This window comes from Puntigrus tetrazona, chromosome 3 (genome assembly GCF_018831695.1).
Source record: "Puntigrus tetrazona isolate hp1 chromosome 3, ASM1883169v1, whole genome shotgun sequence".
Lineage (NCBI taxonomy): Eukaryota > Metazoa > Chordata > Actinopteri > Cypriniformes > Cyprinidae > Puntigrus > Puntigrus tetrazona.
The window spans coordinates 4,669,555-4,688,552 of record NC_056701.1 but is presented as its reverse complement, the minus strand read 5'-3'; the positions used below and the strand labels follow the sequence as shown (position 1 = coordinate 4,688,552).

Here is an 18,998-nt window from a genome sequence, read left to right as displayed (position 1 = left end):
TGTTACTTGGAATATGAAATAAAATTTTGTTTTCTGGAAAAAAAAGAAGTAAAAAATAGGTTATATGGGATGTTATTGGCTGGACAGTTTGCAAATAAAAATAAAACGATGCGTGTTGTTGAAGCCAGAGAACAAGAACACATTGTTTTGATTAAGGCGTAAATGGCAGCAACACCTCAGCAACTAAAATCACAACACAGCCTCTCATGGCTTGAGGCTTTCACTAACTGAGAATGATCAGAAAGATTTATTATTTTTATATCTAACGACTGAAGTGAGCTTCCTGTCTAATGAAACCCTTCTCTCCAGCTGCGGCAGCAGGTGCCCTCAGTGAGCATGGTCCCGGGACAGGGTCTCCTGCGGGCCCCACGGCCCGACCCAGAAGAAGCGCAAACTGATCCAGCAGCTGGTCCTGCTGCCTACGCCCACAAGTGCCAGCGGCGAGGCAGGTAGCGGCCGGGTGCGCGCCTGCGCCCTGCCCCACTGCCGCACCATGAAGACGTCCTCAACCACATGACCCACTGCCAAGTAGAGGAAATCCTGCCAAGGTGAGAATCAAAAACAGAGCCGTTATGTTAATGTATAACCGGACTCGACACTTAACCCCAAGCTCTGAGTTTATAGAAATCATGGTCCGTCATGTGCCATCTCAAGCCCGATCTGAAAGTGCTTGTGTATTCCTCCAGCTCGTTGGCCACAGCCATATTTGGTGATGACTGTACATCTCAGTGTTGTTAAACTGTCTGGCGGGCTTTCGGGCCGTGTAAACAGGAAGTCATTCGTGGCTCTTGTGGTCTCACTGTCTAAGTATGAAGAAGGAGTCTGGGCATTCGAAAGCGCTTTTATTCCTTAACATGATTTCATTTGGTAGGAGTGTTTTATTGTGGCGTGAAAAAACAAATGTGGAGAAGTCATGCTCGTCAAAGTGTTATGTCCTGATTTATTAGTTGTGCTTGTTAAAATGGCGTGATTATTTATATTGCTCCTCGGCGGCAGCTTCACGATGCAGGAGGCGTTAATATCGTAGCCATTTTCGACGCATTCGGACCCATTTTGCTCATTTCTACAGTAGCAGTTTAAATAACAAAGTTGTCACAAAACTACATTGCTTCCAATATATAGTCAACAATGCTGTATTTTAAATGTTCGAATTTGGCCAAATTATTTCTGTATGTGTTGTCCTGCACAGAAGCTCATCGATTTGTTTAAACTAAAAAAAGATTTAATTACCAATATAATGTGAATAGTTTAGGAGGGACCCTTAATAGTCTTGATTTGATGCTCAATCAAATATTATAAGATATCATACCTTTTTGCCAACATCCAGTGCTCAAATGTCTGATTTCATAAAAACTACTATGTAGAAGTTAATATAGAGCCCATTAAGAACACAAGGAAGATAGTTTGGCTTGTTTGTAACCAGGCTGTTTTGGGTCATGGTACTTTTTCCCAGCCTGGTTACAAACTTTATTCGAATATCATCCTTTGTGTTCAACAGGCTAAGAAATTCATACAGGTTTAGAACTACCCGAGGATGAGTAAATGTTGGCAGGATTTAAATTTTTGGATGAACTATTCCTTAAACGTAGTTTAATCAGCATTTACCCTGTTGTATCTGTGGGCACATCGGTTATACATTTTGCCTGTGGCATCAGTATTTATGACTATCGAATGTCTGACTTGACTACGTGTGTCGTTTTGCCCCAAAAATTAGATTCGACTATCAGGCAAATATGTCGGCAAGATTAGAAAATTCTTGATAGACTGTCAAAATCTTTAGTTCAAATACACCGCTAGTTTTTTTAGTTGTAAATATTTGATGATTGTAACATTTAATACAAACATAATGACAACCCAGTAACATAGAAAACATTTATCTACCCTGCTAACTTGTTGCTTTTCTTTTCAAAAATGGCATTTTATACTAATGTACATCTGAAGGCGCTGTATAAAGGCAGCTCAGCTGCTTAGTATAGGAATTGACACGCTGTCTTTCTGGTTTTTCGTAAAGTGTCACCTGGAATCAGTGTGAATTAGCATTTTCATTTCAGCCCATCTACTGTTTTCTTCAGACCAATTACATATACTTAATTTTTGTTCGCTGAAATGAAAGGTTTATGATTTTGTCCAGTTGGCGTGTGAAGGTGTCGATTCCTTAGTTCCTGCCATAATGTTAGAGTTCAGGATGTTAACGAACGCCAAATTGTTGTTTCAAAACAGCGTTGCTACCCTAAACATGTAAAAAAAGTATCAAGCGATTCAAGACTCCAAGTATTTAAAAAGAAATATTCCCCTTTCCCCAGTAATCAACCTGCCTGTAACATCCCGTCAACGTATGGTAATCATTATTCATCATTTTTATTTGGGTTTTTTGTTCATTTAGGTTTTCAGATGATTTTCGTGTGTGGTTGCTGAGGCATCGTCATTTTAATGATTTTCCCGTTTCCACAGTGGCTCACTGCGCCTCCGACAGATCATCGCACTGGAAGAACTACCCGACACGACTGCCCGTCTGTCTGCCCTGAAAAATGCCAGCGACAAGGAGAAACCAGCGAGTGAAGTCATACCCTCATTTAAATAAATCACCTGCACGATGTATTCTTTATATAAGCAGGATTTTGACCATTTTCATAGATCGAGATTACGCTTCATGCAACGTTGCATATAAAGCAAACAATCAAGTTCCTAGCACCATCAGTGGAGTTAATGACTGAGATTTCCAAAATGACTAAATATTTAGCCTCCTATTAGGGTCATTGAAAATTGTTGGCAATTTGATCAATACAAAAAAAAAAAAAAAAAGTGCTTTTACCTGATACACAACATTACTATTTTTAAAGTATAAAAACTATAAAAGTGATTTAAACACATATGAACTCAGTTTGTACACTGAGTGTGTGTTAGCGTCTGATGCTTTGAGAGATACGAGGTGCGTTCAGATGAGTGCTGCCACCTGTAGGTCGTCTGCACCTCGGCTGCTCTGAATGTGAAAGCATGAGACCAGCGGTGAATTCCGGCAGGCACGGGACTGTAATCTGACACTGCGGGAGGCTCCACCCTGGTTTTTTCACAGGGGGCAGGACGCACAAGAGCTCGCGCTCTCTGATTGGACAGCCGCTCACTGACTCGTTTAAATCCCCTGGTGGCAACAGAAGCGCTCTCTGTGTCTCTTTGGTAGTTCTGCGCTCTGCCGCTGCTCAGAAGTGCTCCGCGTTTGCAAAATGGCTATTTCACTTCAGCCACTTCTGTTTCCAGATCAGTGGGATTACTGAAAGATTGCAGTAGAGAAAAAGATTAATGAAATAATGTCTGTTTGTTTCAAGGCAAGACAACCCAGATGACTAGGGAAATAAAGCCTGATGGTATCAAAGAAAATCTACAATTCTTAATGTAATGAATAAACTGGGAAACATACATGGTTTAGTTAAGTAAATTGTAGACTTTCTTTCTTTATTGCATGTTATATTTTTATATGCAACTAATGATTTCACCTATTTTAGGAATAAAAGCAGCTGTATAAATAGGGTGAACTGTATATTCATAAAAAATTCCTGTGCGAAAAACCTTTGGAATATTCAAATAGAACTGGTTTGATTCAACGCACTATTCTTCTGTTTGCGATGCTGAGCTCTCTCTAACACTGTGCAGGCTCCTCTGGGCGGTGGGCGCCGAGTCAGCCCTTCATGCGCCATCAGCGGTGGCACACACATGAACCCTGGCTCTATGCAGCGGGCGTGTCGGCTCGACCCCGATGCGAGGAACTCCAGCGGCTGGCGCATGAACACGAGTAAGCGGGACAGCAGCCCATAGACAACGGCAACAGATGCGCTCCATTCACTGCACTAGGTAACCATTTCAGTTCGCGAAGGAAATGTAACAAAAATAAATTTGAGAAGAGCTAAGCGTGTCATTGAAGCAATACAGCGTTCCATGTTCATTATTAACCTTTTGAAAGCTGCTTTCATTCTGTAACTTCATCTTGCATGATATTGATTACTGTGAGCCATTTACTAAACATGCAGACAAGTGCAATAGAAATCCTATTGCATAATTATATCTACTAAATGCAAATATCTTCAAACATGCCCACAAGTGCATCTGGATTTTTTTACTCAATTACTTTTAATGCGGTTTATCAGATATTTTTAAACAAGCCCAAGAGCATCAGAATCTTTGTGTGATTAAATTTTCTAAACGCACAGGAAAAGTCTAAATCGGCATCATGGTCTGTGAACGATAGTTTTGATTGCATCTGCTGTCGGTTTTGCATTGAAACGTCATGCTGCTTCTCATATTGTGTACCCCTTGTCTGGTTTCCCGCAACATCTTCAGGCACTAACCAGATGAACATCGGCGGTAACGGTATGGCCGATCAGACGAACCTTCACACTGATTCCTCTCTCTCATCCTCAACAACAAGTGAGTCTCTTCACCTTCACCCTTCGCCTTTTAACCTCTCACACACGCTGAGTCCAGCAATTTAAGAGAGCAAACAGGGTCGTTGTAGAAAGATATTACAAGCGCTTCTCGTGCGGTAAGTGGTTATGTTGAAGTCTGAGATCGTAGAAGGGAAAAACATTTTTAAAAAGTCTAAAGGACTATACTGAAACAAATTGAACAAATATTTTAAGCAAAATGTCATCTCGCCAGTCATTTAATTGATTTCTAAATAAAAGTGAGTGATTTTAGCTAGAAGAATTTCTTGGCAAAAACCCCAAAAACTAATGTTGTAATCCTGCTCCCACAGTCAGATGATGCCAGACGGGTCGAACATGGGCGGCACTGGGAACCTGCCCACAGCTGCTCCTCTGTCAATGCCTGGCATGAAGAAGCCCCTGGCACGAGCACGTCACTCAGGACTTGAGGAATCACCTAGTGCACAAGCTGTGAGTCCACATCCTCCCGTTTCACATTCATGATTTGTCAAGGGCAGTTCTCTTAAACCCGTGTTCTCCACAGAGTTCAAGCCATATTCCCGACCCCTGACCCTGCAGCACTGAAGGACAGACGCATGGAGAACCTGGTCGCTTATGCGCGTAAGGTAGAAGGGGACATGTACGAGTCTGCCAACAGCAGGGTAAAGAGCACAAACTTTCTTGCTACAACCTTCTTTGAGGACGGTGTTTTGTGACTGTAAGAAGGTGGCTTATGTTTATATATCTCTTACCATCTCATCTCCAGGATGAGTATTACCACTTTCTGGCTGAGAAGATCTATAAGATCCAGAAAGAGCTGGAGGAGAAGAGAAAGTCCAGGCTGTCGGGCCCCAAATGGGCGCTCAGGGTCCTCAGCAGCCTGGCCTTCCCCAGCCCAACACTATGGGACCTGGACAAGCCATTCGGCCTCCGAGTTAGTGGCTTGTTTTTTTTTTTAAGTATGCTTTAATCTTGTGGTTGTTAGATTTCCTTGGCTGCTTTCTTGATTAGCTGCTCAAAATATGCCTTACTTCCTCAGATGGACCTGTTTCTATGTCCAATGTGCTAAATCAGTTGATGGCCCGGATGCAGGTCCCTCAAGGTATGATTTTTCATTGTGTATACGTGATATAATCTGCTGTTCAAAGGTTTAAGGTAGTTAGTGTCTGATTGTCACCAAGGCTCCATGTATTTAATTAAAACTAGAATACAAACTGTGATCTTTCAAATAATATTACAATTTAAAATAACTTTGTTTTAATTGGATTTGAAACAATTTTAGTAACTCTGTGATGCAAAATTTTCAGCATCATTAGTCTGTTATCTCACTGACTTTAACGGTATCATATTTCTGTATCATCTGTGATTCTTTTTTTTTGCCGTGAATGTATAACTTCCTCTCCGAAAAAGCAGCTTTTCTGAAACATTGTCTCAAGTGAACACATTAGAGGTCAACCTTAATTTATAAAATATTGCCAAAACATAAATCATTTGCGCTCTAAAATGTCACTTTACAGAACTGAAATAGGTTGTGAATGCCGCTTTTATGTCTGGGTAGGATAAAAGCAGTCGGGCAGGTCATACTGGTAGCGCAGGAATTACTCAAAAGCTTCAATCTCCCGCTGAACAGAAAACCTCTTAACTTTTTTTTTTTTTTAATGTGTGTTTTTATCATGTTCTTCAGGGATGGGCCAGTTCAACCCGCGACCATGCAGAACGTGCAGATGTCCCAGTCACCGGTGGAGCTCCTCGGCTGCGTCCCCATGACACACCCTCCTCAGATGGGCATGGGCACTGTACCAGCGGTGAGCAGCAAGAATTCATTTCAGATTGATTCCAGTTTTGGAATTTTTGGACCGGATTGAAATGTTTTCTCCCTTCATTTTAAGTTTATTTATAGTCAATTTTGTTCTTGAGGGGGGTTCATAGCTTCATCACTCATGTTGCGCCGAGAAAAAAAATTGGGGGTGAAATTGTACTTTTGTGGCTCAAATCTAATTTCTCTTCATTCTTTTGCAGATGGGCATGTCTCCCTCCAGGTTGCCACAGGCACCAGCAATGATGGGTGGCCATGCTAACAACATGGTGGGCCAGACGCCCAACCAGAACCAGTTCATGAACCAGACGCCGCTCCTGCCTGCCTCCGGGGGCATGAATGTGAATGTAAACCTGGCCCAGCAGTCGGGACAGAATGTCCACAGGTGAGGAGTCAGAAGTGTCACATCTTCAGTACGCTTTCATTGTTTGTGCTGTAAATTGGTCTTTCATAAGAGACCACAAACACTTCTTGTCTTCCTGTCATGGAGTGCATTAGTCCTTGCCTATTTCCAGCGCCATTGGTTCCAGAAGTGCTTTCCCATTCATTTTTCCATAGAGGTAAAAAAAAAAAAAGTTAAGCCATGAACTAAACCGACCAGCTTTGAGGAGAATCATAATATTACAGACTTATATTAAAAAGAAAATGGTATTTAAACTATAACACGGAGGTACAACACTTGGTACTTTAAAGAAATAGTTTTTCCTCTCTATTTTTATTTTGAAATTTTACTACTTTCCCTTCTTTACAGTCATTTAAATATAGTAAATGTTTTTGAAATCTGTATATTTGTATGTAGAGGTTTATTTTTGTTGAGAGCATAGGATGACTAGAATGTTTTGATTGCGTCATTAGTGGTGTTTCATGGGAGTTGGCTAAGCAACACTTTGCTCGCTGCACCTCTCTGATTGGTGTGGAATTAAGGGTAATGTCGTTTTCTACTGGCCTCCCACTACGGAAAAAATAAGTTCAAAAAATTGCTTCAACAAAACCTTCAGTTAACAAACTAGGCTCACACAAAAGGTCTGTTTTTAACAGTTTGAGATACTTTTCTATGGAGAAAATGAATGGAGTTTTACCACCGAACCAGACTGTTGCACTCTGTTGTAGTTTCTTGTGCTGTATCTGAGTCGGTTTGCCCTCCATCTCTCCTCTGCAGCAGCAGCCGAACGCTAACCTGACCCTGAATCCCGTGGGCCCTCTGGGCACCCCGTCCGCCCTGTGCTCCACCCCTCCTCCGCCCTCCGCCTCCACCCCGTCAGCTGCCGCTAGCCTACAGCCACTCCAGACCCAGCCTTCCACGCCGGCCTCGGCCGGGGCCACGCCACGCCCACCCACATCCCCAGCGGCTTGCCCCGCCTCCCTCAGCCCTGGGCTCCTCCCGCCCCTCCCAGCCGCCACGCCCCTGCAGCCCCAGCCCGAGCCCCCTGCAGATGCAGCAGCCCACCTCTGTGCAAGCGCAGCAGCCCAGCACTCGGTGAGGATCGCCATGAAAACACAGCCTCGATTGCAGCTGTATGCCGTGACGCCCTTAACTCATGTCCTTCCTCGTTTGTCTTTCTGTTAGCTCTCTCAGATGGCCGCTAGTGTTGATAATAGAGTTCCCACGCCTGCATCCGTGGCCGAGACCCACTCCCAGCAAGCTTTGCCTCCCGACTACCCTGCTGTCGAACCCAAAACCGAGCATCAAGAAGACGAGCAGGACTTTAACTCTGGGAAAAGCGGCCCGATATCAAGATGGAGGTGTGACTTAATGCGAAGCTTAAAATTGGCTTTAAAATGGTTCAGAAATTCTTGATTTTATTTGGTTGCGTTTAAGTATTTCCGCTACTATTCGAAATTTAGAAAATAGTGTTAACATTGGTGAGAAATTGCTATTTTATTCAGCAATGAGGCATTAAATTGATCAAAAGTGACAGTAAAGACATTTGTTAAAATGGATTTATATTTCATATAACTGATGCTCTATTTAACTTTTATTGGTCTTATGCTTTATTTTAAAGATTCTGTTCAAAGAATCCTGAAATAAAACATTTATAAGAACTATTTCTTTTGTCAGCGAAAAATTCTGAAAGATCATATGAAATAATGATTGTTTCTTTTGTAGATATTCTTAATTTCTCATTTGACAATTTATTTACCTTTTATTTGTCATAGAACTCTACAACTCATTTGTCTTGCTTGCCCTAATGACAATATTTAACTCTTTGTCTCTAGTTTCACGATATTTTTAGCAAAGGTCTTAACATTGCTTATGTTGTTCATTAGGATGAAGATGTCAAACCTCCTCAAATAAAAGAGCAACCACAGTCTGTAGAGCCTAAACAGGAACCGATGGAAACCGAGGAGAAGAAACCAGAGACAAAGACCGAGCCGAAAGAGGAGGAAGTGTCCAGCACCAACAGCACTACACCATCCAATCAATCCGCCCAGTCGCAAGAAAAGTAAAAACAATATTCTGACACCATTCAAACCACGTTTAGTAATATCTGCAACTTGATTAGTCACAGAACATCATAATTTGTTCCAGTTTTCAAGCCAGAGGAGCTCAGACAGGCGCTGATGCCTACATTAGAGGCTCTGTATCGTCAAGACCCAGAGTCCTTGCCCTTCCGCCAGCCAGTGGATCCCACTCTCCTGGGCATCCCGGTAAATACCATACACCTGTTTATTGGGCCAATCTTTTATTAATATCTCTTTAAATGCTCTAAATAAATTAGATAAAACTTTTTGTAAAAAATCAGATTTTGCCTAGTATTAAAAAATGTATAGTTCACCAAAACTGAAAATTACCCCACTTTTTTTTTTTTTTTTTTCAGTCAGAAGCCATCCTAGGTGTATATGACTTTCTTATTTCAGACGAACACAGTGAGAAAATAATGCAAGTGACATTATTTTGAAGCTAAGAAAATCGGTTACATCTGCAAGTACTGCGACGTATAAAACTAACCTATACGCCTTGGGGGGGAGTTATCACATGCCTTTTGAAGCAGATCGATGGGTTTTTGTAACATAAATATTTCCTGTCTTAAAATTCTAACGTAAATAACTGATCGGCGAGTGATCGGCGAGTTCCCAGCTTCTGGCTGACCTATGACACGACGTGCTGATGCAAGTTGTCATACGTCGAGTCATAGGTCGGCCGTGAGTCAATTATTTACATTAGAATTTTAAAACTAGAAATATTTTTGTTACAAAAACCCATCCTTCTGCTTCAGAGCACATGTGATAACCCCCCGAAGGCGTATAGGTTAGTTTCACGATGGATATATCCGATTTACAGAACTTCAAAATAATGGCTGCTATCCACGAGCGTTACCAAGCTTGTCTGAAAAGTCATATAACACCTAGGATGGCTTCGGGAAATATGGGGTAATTTAAATTTTTGGGTTAACTATTCTTTTAATGCTGAAAACAATTCAGTTAAAGCTTCCCATGTAATCAGACAATATTACACAGGGCAGTGTATTTGACTTGTTTGTTTTTGTTTGTCACCAGGACTACTTTGACATTGTAAAGAACCCAATTGACCTTTCCACCATCAAGAGGAAGCTGGACACCGGGCAGTACCAGGAGCCCTGGCAGTATGTTGACGACATCTGGCTGATGTTCAACAACGCCTGGCTCTACAACCGCAAAACATCTCGAGTGTACAAGTACTGCTCAAAGCTGGCCGAGGTGTTCGAGCAGGAAATTGACCCCGTCATGCAAAGTCTGGGGTACTGCTGTGGGCGCAAGGTGAGAACTGGAGCTGCTTGGTTTAGCGTGTCTTAGTAACCAAATACAAACCTCTGGTTTTGGATCATTGATGGATGACATTTTGATGAACCAAGATTTTTTTGTTCTATGCTGTTTCAGTGAATGCATAAATAAACTTCAGTAACCAATACTTGTAGAGCGTTATCCAATAAATCATAATAAAATTGGTTCTTATGTTACTATCGATATAAATCCAAGTGTAAGCGTACACTTCATTGCTTTTATGTAAGTTTGAATAAATATTTGTCAGCCACGGTTTATACTTTCATTTAAAAAAAAAATTTGTGGAAACATTATAATGGATGTAACAAATTGCTAAAATTAACTGAAAAATATAATAAAAAAATAGTGTAATAGATACTATAATACTGCTACAGCTTTAAGTTGCTTTTAACAGAATTAAATTTTCTCTGTCTCCACAGTACGAAGTTTTCACCTCAGACGCTTTGCTGCTATGGCAAACAGCTCTGCACTATCTCCAGGGACGGCACATATTATAGCTACCAAAACAGGTAACCAATGGCATGATCAGTGGTGTGAGAAATGAGATGGCGATGAATGACTTTTCAAGTGGGACTGTGATGCACTGTGATACGCTTCTGACATTTAGTGCTCAGTTGACTCCATGTTGTTTGCGCCTTTAAAAATTGAATCATAAAAGCAAGTTCAGAGGTTAAGTGTCTTGCTCAAGGTTACACTTTGTGGGTCAGTCGTTGTGGGTTTTAAATCTGTTTGCAAGCCTAGATCTTCGCCTACTAGACTTTGTGATAATCAGATCACGACATCTGCATTTTAATTAAATATATATGCACTGCATTGATGGTCAGTGTTTAAAAACGAATAATTTAAGACAGGCGTGTTTTAATTTTACAGTTGTAAAATAAAATTGTATTAATTTTATTAAATACTTTATTTTAAAAGTGAAATCAAAATTGTAATATTTTTGTTCTTATTTAGCAAATCGTTTTTCTTTTAGTGACGGTAATAAAATAATTACTAGTTATTTAGTTTAGTTATTTATAGTCATATTAAGATAAAATCATTGTTTTTCAGAACTGTGTAGCTTTCCAGAATTAGAATAAATGTTTTATTGCTTTTTCAAAATCATAATTTTCCCCCCAAATCTACCAGCCTTTAGTTTTAATAACATGCCTGGAAAAGCTTTGGTGCATCACTTTTCCACAGCTGGCATTAGTGCATGTTTCTGATCTCACCGCATTGTCTTTATTTCTGTTTCATGCCTTTAATTTGTTCTTAAAAGCAATCAGAAAGTGCATGTCGCTACTTTCTAGTGCATGAAAGGACATTCCATCCTGTAGCTATCCATTGTTGTTGTTTTCTTTTTTTATTTAACGTTCATTTACGTGTTTGAATGCTAACCTCTACTCTGCCTTGGCCTGTTTGCTGTGTGTGTCAATCTCTGCCCGACCCCTTCGTTCTGCGCTCTTGTGCTGTGCTGCTCTCCGTTCGCGCCGGTTTGCCTGTGCTCTTGTGTGCTGGCTCCAGTTCACCCAAATATGGCCTTGTTGCCGACAGGTATCACTTCTGCGAGAAGTGCTTCAACGAGATTCAGGGCGACAGTGTCACCCTGGGAGATGACCCGGCCCAGCCGCAGACGTACGTATCTTCTGACGCCCAGAAGGCTTTGAGGTTTTTCTATGTTAAATTACACAGTTTATACTCAAAAATGACTTGTGCATATGCAGAGGAAGAACTTATCTTGTACGTCTTTCTGCAGTATGATATCAAAGGAGCAGTTTGAGAAGAAGAAAAATGACATGTTGGACCCTGAGCCGTAAGTTTCGTCATTTTAAGCTTTGTTTGAATGGCGCATATTCTAATGAATATCTATGGAAATGTCATGAATTATCAACCACTAACATGACCTTCTGTCTAACAGCTTTGTTGAATGTAAAGACTGTGGCCGGAAAATGCATCAAATCTGCGTACTACATTACGACGTCATCTGGCCATCAGGGTAAGCATCTTGTCCCACTGTTCCCCTGAAGAGTTTGGCTTGACGTGATCTTGCAGCTGCTTTATTTGTCTCTCGTTCCTGTAACAGTTTCATCTGTGAAAACTGCATGAAGAAGTCAGGGAAAACAAGAAAGGAAAACAAGTTTTCTGCTAAAAGTGAGTGCTTTCGAAGCGTCTTCCTGCTTGCTGCTCTATCTGTCGCAGAGTGAAGTAACCCTCTGTGTTTTTCTGATCAGGGTTACAGAGCACGAGACTGGGCTCGTACATCGAGGACCGAGTGAACAAGTACTTGAAGAGACAGAATCACCCCGAGGCCGGAGAGGTGTTTGTGCGGGTGGTCGCCAGCTCTGATAAGACCGTGGAGGTCAAACCTGGAATGAAATCCAGGTAACGTCACGCATAATGAATATGAATCAAGTATAGTTCCCTTAGTAAAGACATTTTAAAATGTATTCAGAAGTGGTTTGTTTTTGGTTTCACACTGACTGAGAAAAGTCTAGCATGTACCTAAATTGACAGGAGCAATTATTTCTCTGCAGGTTTGTTGACTCAGGAGAGATGTCAGAAAGCTTTCCCTACAGAACCAAAGCACTTTTTGCGTTTGAGGAGATTGACGGAGTGGATGTGTGTTTCTTTGGCATGCACGTCCAGGAATATGGATCTGATTGTCCCTTTCCTAACACCAGGTATCATGCAAATACTGATCAGTGAGGGGGGAAAGTAATGAAGTCCATCTTGAACATGGCAGTAATTGCTAATTAACATTTTACTTCTCTTTCTAGACGGGTATACATATCATATCTTGACAGTATTCACTTCTTCAAGCCTCGGATGCTAAGAACTGCGGTTTACCATGAAATCCTCATTGGTTATTTGGAGTATGTTAAGAAACTTGGGTAAGTTTTAAGTCCTTTCATGTGTGTCGTTGATTTTAGTGTTAAAATACTAAAAAGCCATTCTTAAGCTAACACCAAATCGGGAAACTTGCATGCACCTCTTTATTTTTCACTTCACAGCTAACATTTGCATTTGCGGCATTGGTTATGCACTAATGGACTTTTTTCCCACCTACAGCTATGTGACTGGTCATATCTGGGCCTGCCCACCTAGTGAAGGCGATGACTATATCTTCCACTGTCACCCTCCTGATCAAAAGATTCCCAAGCCTAAAAGACTGCAGGAGTGGTATCGAAAAATGCTAGACAAAGCCTTCGCAGAAAGAATCATCCATGACTATAAGGTATGCCCAGTGCTGAATTGGTTTTTAAGGGATTTGCGGTCGGTTAGTTTTCATTCACTATGGGTTAACGTCACACTGACACAGATATGACTCACAAAATGACTTGCTTGTGTTATGCAGGACATATTTAAGCAGGCCACAGAGGACCGGCTTACAAGTGCCTACGAGCTGCCCTATTTCGAGGGTGATTTTTGGCCCAATGTTTTGGAGGAGAGCATCAAGGAGCTGGAGCAAGAGGAGGAGGAGAGGAAGAAGGAGGAGAATACAGCCTCCTCTGAGACAACTGAGGTTAGTCAAAGAGCCAAATGGTGTGAATGAGTATTTATTGTAGTCTCTAGCCATTTGTTAAACATCATTTTTTTTCAACAGGGAACCCAAGTTGACAGCAAGAACGCCAAAAAGAAGAACAATAAGAAGACCAATAAAAATAAGAGCAGCGTGAGCCGCGCAAACAAAAAGAAGCCTGGGATGCCGAATGTAGCTAATGATCTGTCCCAGAAGCTATATGCAACAATGGAGAAGCACAAAGAGGTTAGACCTGTCTCATTAAATCTTTTTTTTTTTTTTTACCTGAATACCATTTGTTTTGCTCTGAATATGCCAAGTGCTGACCAGAAACACTCTTGCGCCCCAAAAAATCCAGGTCTTCTTCGTGATCCACCTGCATGCCGGTCCAGTGATCAATACCTTGCCTCCAATAATGGATCCTGACCCCCTGCTGACCTGCGATCTGATGGATGGCCGTGATGCTTTCCTGACACTGGCCAGGGACAAGCACTGGGAGTTCAGTTCCCTGCGTCGTTGCAAATGGAGCACTATGTGCATGCTGGTGGAGCTACACAATCAGGGCCAAGACCGATTTGTGTACACTTGCAACGAATGCAAGCACCATGTAGAGACACGCTGGCATTGTACCGTATGCGAGGTCAGTCATCAGCCATTGTTTTTTTTTAAGAAACAAAAATGGTACTATTTTATTGCCAATTTATCAATATCCGAGGTTTAAATGGGAGTTTTAAACCTACAACCTACTAATGAAGCGAGGCTTTCTTGACAACTGCGTCTCCAACTGTGAATATAACATCAATCGGTCATGCAGCAGTCAATATTTTGCGCTATGATTATTCTGAAAATGATATTAATACTACTTCTGATTTCTTTCAGGACTTTGATCTATGCATTAACTGCTACAACTCCAAGGGCCACGAGCACCAAATGGTGAAGTGGGGTTTGGGCCTCGACGACGACAGCAACAACCAGAGTGGCGAGGCCAACAAGAGTCCACAGGAGAGTCGACGCCTCAGCATCCAGCGCTGCATCCAGTCATTGGTGCATGCCTGCCAGTGCCGCAACGCCAACTGCTCTCTGCCGTCTTGTCAGAAGATGAAGAGAGTGGTGCAGCACACCAAGGGCTGCAAGCGCAAGACCAACGGAGGCTGCCCCGTTTGCAAGCAACTCATCGCGTTGTGCTGCTACCATGCCAAGCACTGCCAGGAGAACAAGTGCCCCGTGCCCTTCTGTCTCAATATCAAGCACAAGCTGCGCCAGCAGCAGATTCAGCAGCGGCTGCAGCAGGCGCAGATGATGCGCCGGCGCATGGCACTCATGCAGGGCAGAGGAATGCCGCCCAGTCTGCCCTCCCCAACTACCTCAGGAGGTCCAGGGACGCCCAACTCTCAGCAGCTGCAGCAGCAGCCTAATACGCCTCAGACCTCGCAGGCATTACCCACCCAGCCCCAGCAGACGCATCCAAACGTGGCTGCAATGGTGCAACCCTTCCCCAACCAACCGCCTACACCTGGGTCGCAGGGTAAGTCAGGCACGCAGTCCTCGCCTCTGCCCCAGCAGCAGTCCCCCCTGCCCATGCCGCCGCAACTGCAGCCGCAGCCCTCTCCGCAGCAGCAGCAGGCTTTAAAGGTTGCGAAACAAATAGAGATGATGACCAAAGTGCAGCAGCAGCAACAACAACAACAACAGCAGCAGCAGCAGCAACAACAACAACAACAACAGCAGCAGCAGCAAGACTACAGGATGAACGTAAATGGCATGCAGATGAACCAGACTCGCATGATGACTCCCATGCAGATGATGGCCCCTCGTGGCCCTCAGATGGTTCAGAACATGCAGCCTGGCCAGTGGCCAGCTGGGATGCAAGGGTCCATGCAGAATCCCCAGGCGCCTCCGACGCAGCAAGTGCCGCCACAGCAGATGGCCATGGCCCCGCAGCAGTCTCAGGTAGTGCAGACGCCACAACAGGCACAAATGATACAGCGTGCCATGATGCAGCAGCAGCAGCAGCAGCAGCCGCGGCAGATGCAGGCCGTCATGCCTCCCCAGCAGGCGCAGCCACAGGCCCCGCAGCAGCAAGGCATGCAGCAAAGAGGGGTGGCCAGCAGCATCGCTCCCGGAGCGTTGCAAGACCTGCTGCGCACCTTAAAATCGCCAAGCTCCCCTCAGCAGCAGCAGCAGGTCCTCAACATCCTCAAATCTAACCCGCATCTCATGGCTGCATTCATCAAACAGAGAACGGCCAAGTACCAAGCCAGCCAGCCGCAGCAGCAGAACCCGCAGGCCATGCTCGCAGCTCAGCCGGGAATGCAGAACATGGCTGCGATGCAAACCGGCCCCGTGCAGAGGCCCGTCATGCCACCTCAGCAGCCGCAGCCGGCCGCGCCCCAAGCCATGGCCGCCCTCGGACCACAGGGACAGATGCTGAACGCCGCGCACAACGGAAACCAGCAGCTGTTCCGCAGGCAGCTAATGCGCATGCAGCAGCAGCAGCAGGGAGCGATGCCTCCAGGACAAGGGAGGTTCCCGCAGCCTCAAGGCGCGGCCAGTTACTCGCAAATTCGCATGCAGCAGCAGATGGCCATGCAAGGAGGCGCCGGACCGATGGGTCAGATGCCGCAAATGGCTCAGATGGGCCAGCCTGGCATGAGCATGGAAGCCCAGCAGAACATGCTGCAACAGCGCATTCTGCAGCAGCAGCAGCAGCAACAACAGCAGCAGCAGATGCTGAAGCAGCAGATGGGATCGCCGGCTCAGGCTGCTTCCATGAGTCCCCAGCCCCACATGCTCGCAGGACAGCCGCAGGGGGCTCACCTGCCCGGGCAGGCCATGGCCAACGCGCTGGGCAACCAAGTGAGGTCGCCTGCGCCCGTGCAATCGCCCCGCCCCCCATCCCAACAGCCACCACATTCCAGCCCGTCCCCGCGCATGCAGCCCCAACCCTCGCCCCTGCACTCCGGCGCGTCCCACCCCAGCCTGGCGGGACCCATGCCGGGCCCCATGGACCAGGCTCACATGTGCACACCCGAACAGAGTGCAATGCTTCCGCAGCTGAACACGCCAAACCGTGGAGGGCTCCCCAACGAGTTGAGTATGGTTGGGGACACATCGGGAGACACGTTAGAGAAGTTCGTCGAGGGATTGTAGCATTAAGAGACGTTCTTTTTGAGGAGAGAGAGGTGTGTTTTCTACACAGGAAATTAGGAGGTGACAGAATGAACTGTAATAGGTTTACACAACCAATGGACTGCTTTTTCTTCCTGTCGGAGGGACTGAAATTACTGTTTAAAGAGCAGAATCACAAAGGGTATTTTCCTGGGAGGGTTGTTGGACCGGCCGAAATGCAGTCTTGGTCTACGAGTTACATTTTTAATTGTTTTCGATGTTTTTTTTTTTTTTTTTTTTTTTTTTCAGGGAGGGGTTTATTTTGAGCTTATGGACTTTTTAAATGGAATTTCTCAAGGCAAAATATTTGATTTTATTATTGAAGACTTTCGTTTTGTATGTTTGCAAACTGAAATGCGTTGGTTTTTTTTTTTTTTTTTTTTTGTGAGTGTGTGTGTGCGTGTTTAGGGACTGTAAGATACTAGGTGTGGAATTAGGATCGGAGCAATCCTCATTCCTGTCTGATACGTATTCACATTTACCAGGTTTGGAAAAGGAACGCGCCGCCTTTTTTCTCTCCAAACTGTGGAGTTTGTACAGAGGACCTGTATTCATTTGTACAGAAAGGAGCTTGGCTACTGCACACACATGCACACACACACACACACACACACGCACGCACACACACACACACACACACACAAGAACACACACACAAACATGCGAGCAAATTGTGAAAGTTGCTCTTATTTTTCAAGGTGCCCAAATGCGTTAATTTATTGGCCTGGATTCAGTAGTTGTCTCTTAAGATGTAGGAAGATGTTCCTGTTTTTCTCGTTTGATCTCTGAAACATCAATGATGTCCCCTCCGCCTCGCGTATGAGGCCGGAGCTTCGTCTGACTGCTGATTTGTTCAAAGAGTTCTTCAGTCAACCTCTTTTGTTTTTCTCCTCATGAAACTTGAATTGAAGGTGAACGATTCTTTAATGTAAATCATGCAGCTTGATGACATACTGTAAATAAAAGGAAAAAAGATTGAGATCGCTGTATAAACTGGTTAAGAACTTGTTTCGTACTTATATACCATATTGTTAAATAAACTGTGTGCAACAGACACGGCCCTTGTGGTGACTTCATATGCGGGTTTTTCTGATTTCAGGTTATTAATATGCATTTTTAAATGAACACCTGATTGTTTTCATATGGTGCCTGTGCTATATATATATATTTATTTTAATTTTTTTTTCTTAAAATCATTTCATTTATTTTAGATATAAAAGTGCAGTCTTGTATTTTATAGATCTATTTAGGTTTTACTTTGTGAACTTTTTTTTTTTTTTTTTTTGTACTAAGCCAAGAAGTGAGCGTGTCGGATGCATTTGAAAAAGCAATTATGAAATGTGGCACAGAAGTTAGGCTAAATGACCGTTTTACTTCTCAGCCCGAGGTCGAGACGATCTGCTCACCGCCGGCTCCACTGCGCCCCCTGCTGCCTGAAAGGCGCCACTGCCACCAAGAGCCCTTGTCCTGCAATTCACATTTTCTGCGTGCTTCATTTTTTTTTTTTTTTAAACAGGCTTGGATGTGATTGAATATATAGAAAATGCATTTATTTATTTATTTATTAGTCTTTGGTCTAAATTTAAGGTAACATACAGGTAATTCAATGATTGCAAGTGTGGCATTGCTTAATGATTCGTAATTTAGCCACATACAAAAATTAAATGTTTTTCCAAAATGTGCATATTTATTGTTTTTGCGTCAAATTGCACTTTCTATTTCTCAAGAGAAGCTCCGGGCACAGGGAGAGAAACCCTGCTCCGAGCGGACCTGAGCACGAGACGCCTAACAAACAACTACAGCTCGAAAAATACACGCTATGCTTGATCCCGAGATCTCATTTAGAGGAATCACACGTGCAGTTTTTCTTTAAAGCCACATACTGCGTGTTTCTTCACGCTAACAGCTGTCTGAGGAGAGGCCAATGAAATCGCTTAAACTGAGGTACGTCTTCGCTTATTATTATTTTTTATTAAGCTGTATGTCGTAAGTCAATTCTGTCAATGCTTTTGAATATTTTATGGCATTCGGTATTGCTTTGTGTGTTGCAATTCGACACTTTATGCAAAAAAATTGTGAATTGGTTTCTCATAATTATATATTTATTTATACAGACGGAGTTGAGTTCCGTGTCGTTTACGGACGCAAGAAGTCAAACGCCTTAGGTATGCGTTCGTCCTCTTCAAGAGAGCCCTGCGTTTCTTGGGGGACGCGTTCGTCGCTCTCTTTGAAGTTCGCGGCGTGCACGTGACCTCGCGCTCGTTCTGCGTGTTCCGGAACGCTACGAAACGGGTCGCCGCTAGCGTTCAACGAATTTAAAATTTGCGTAAGTTCAGCG

The 18,998-nt window shown here is 43.5% G+C and overlaps 1 pseudogene; it reads left to right on the top strand.

Annotated features, from left to right (window-relative positions):
- The first annotated feature begins 4,749 nt into the window (after positions 1-4,749).
- Positions 4,750-16,952, top strand: LOC122341629 (annotated as a pseudogene).
- Positions 16,953-18,998: the final 2,046 nt, after the last annotated feature.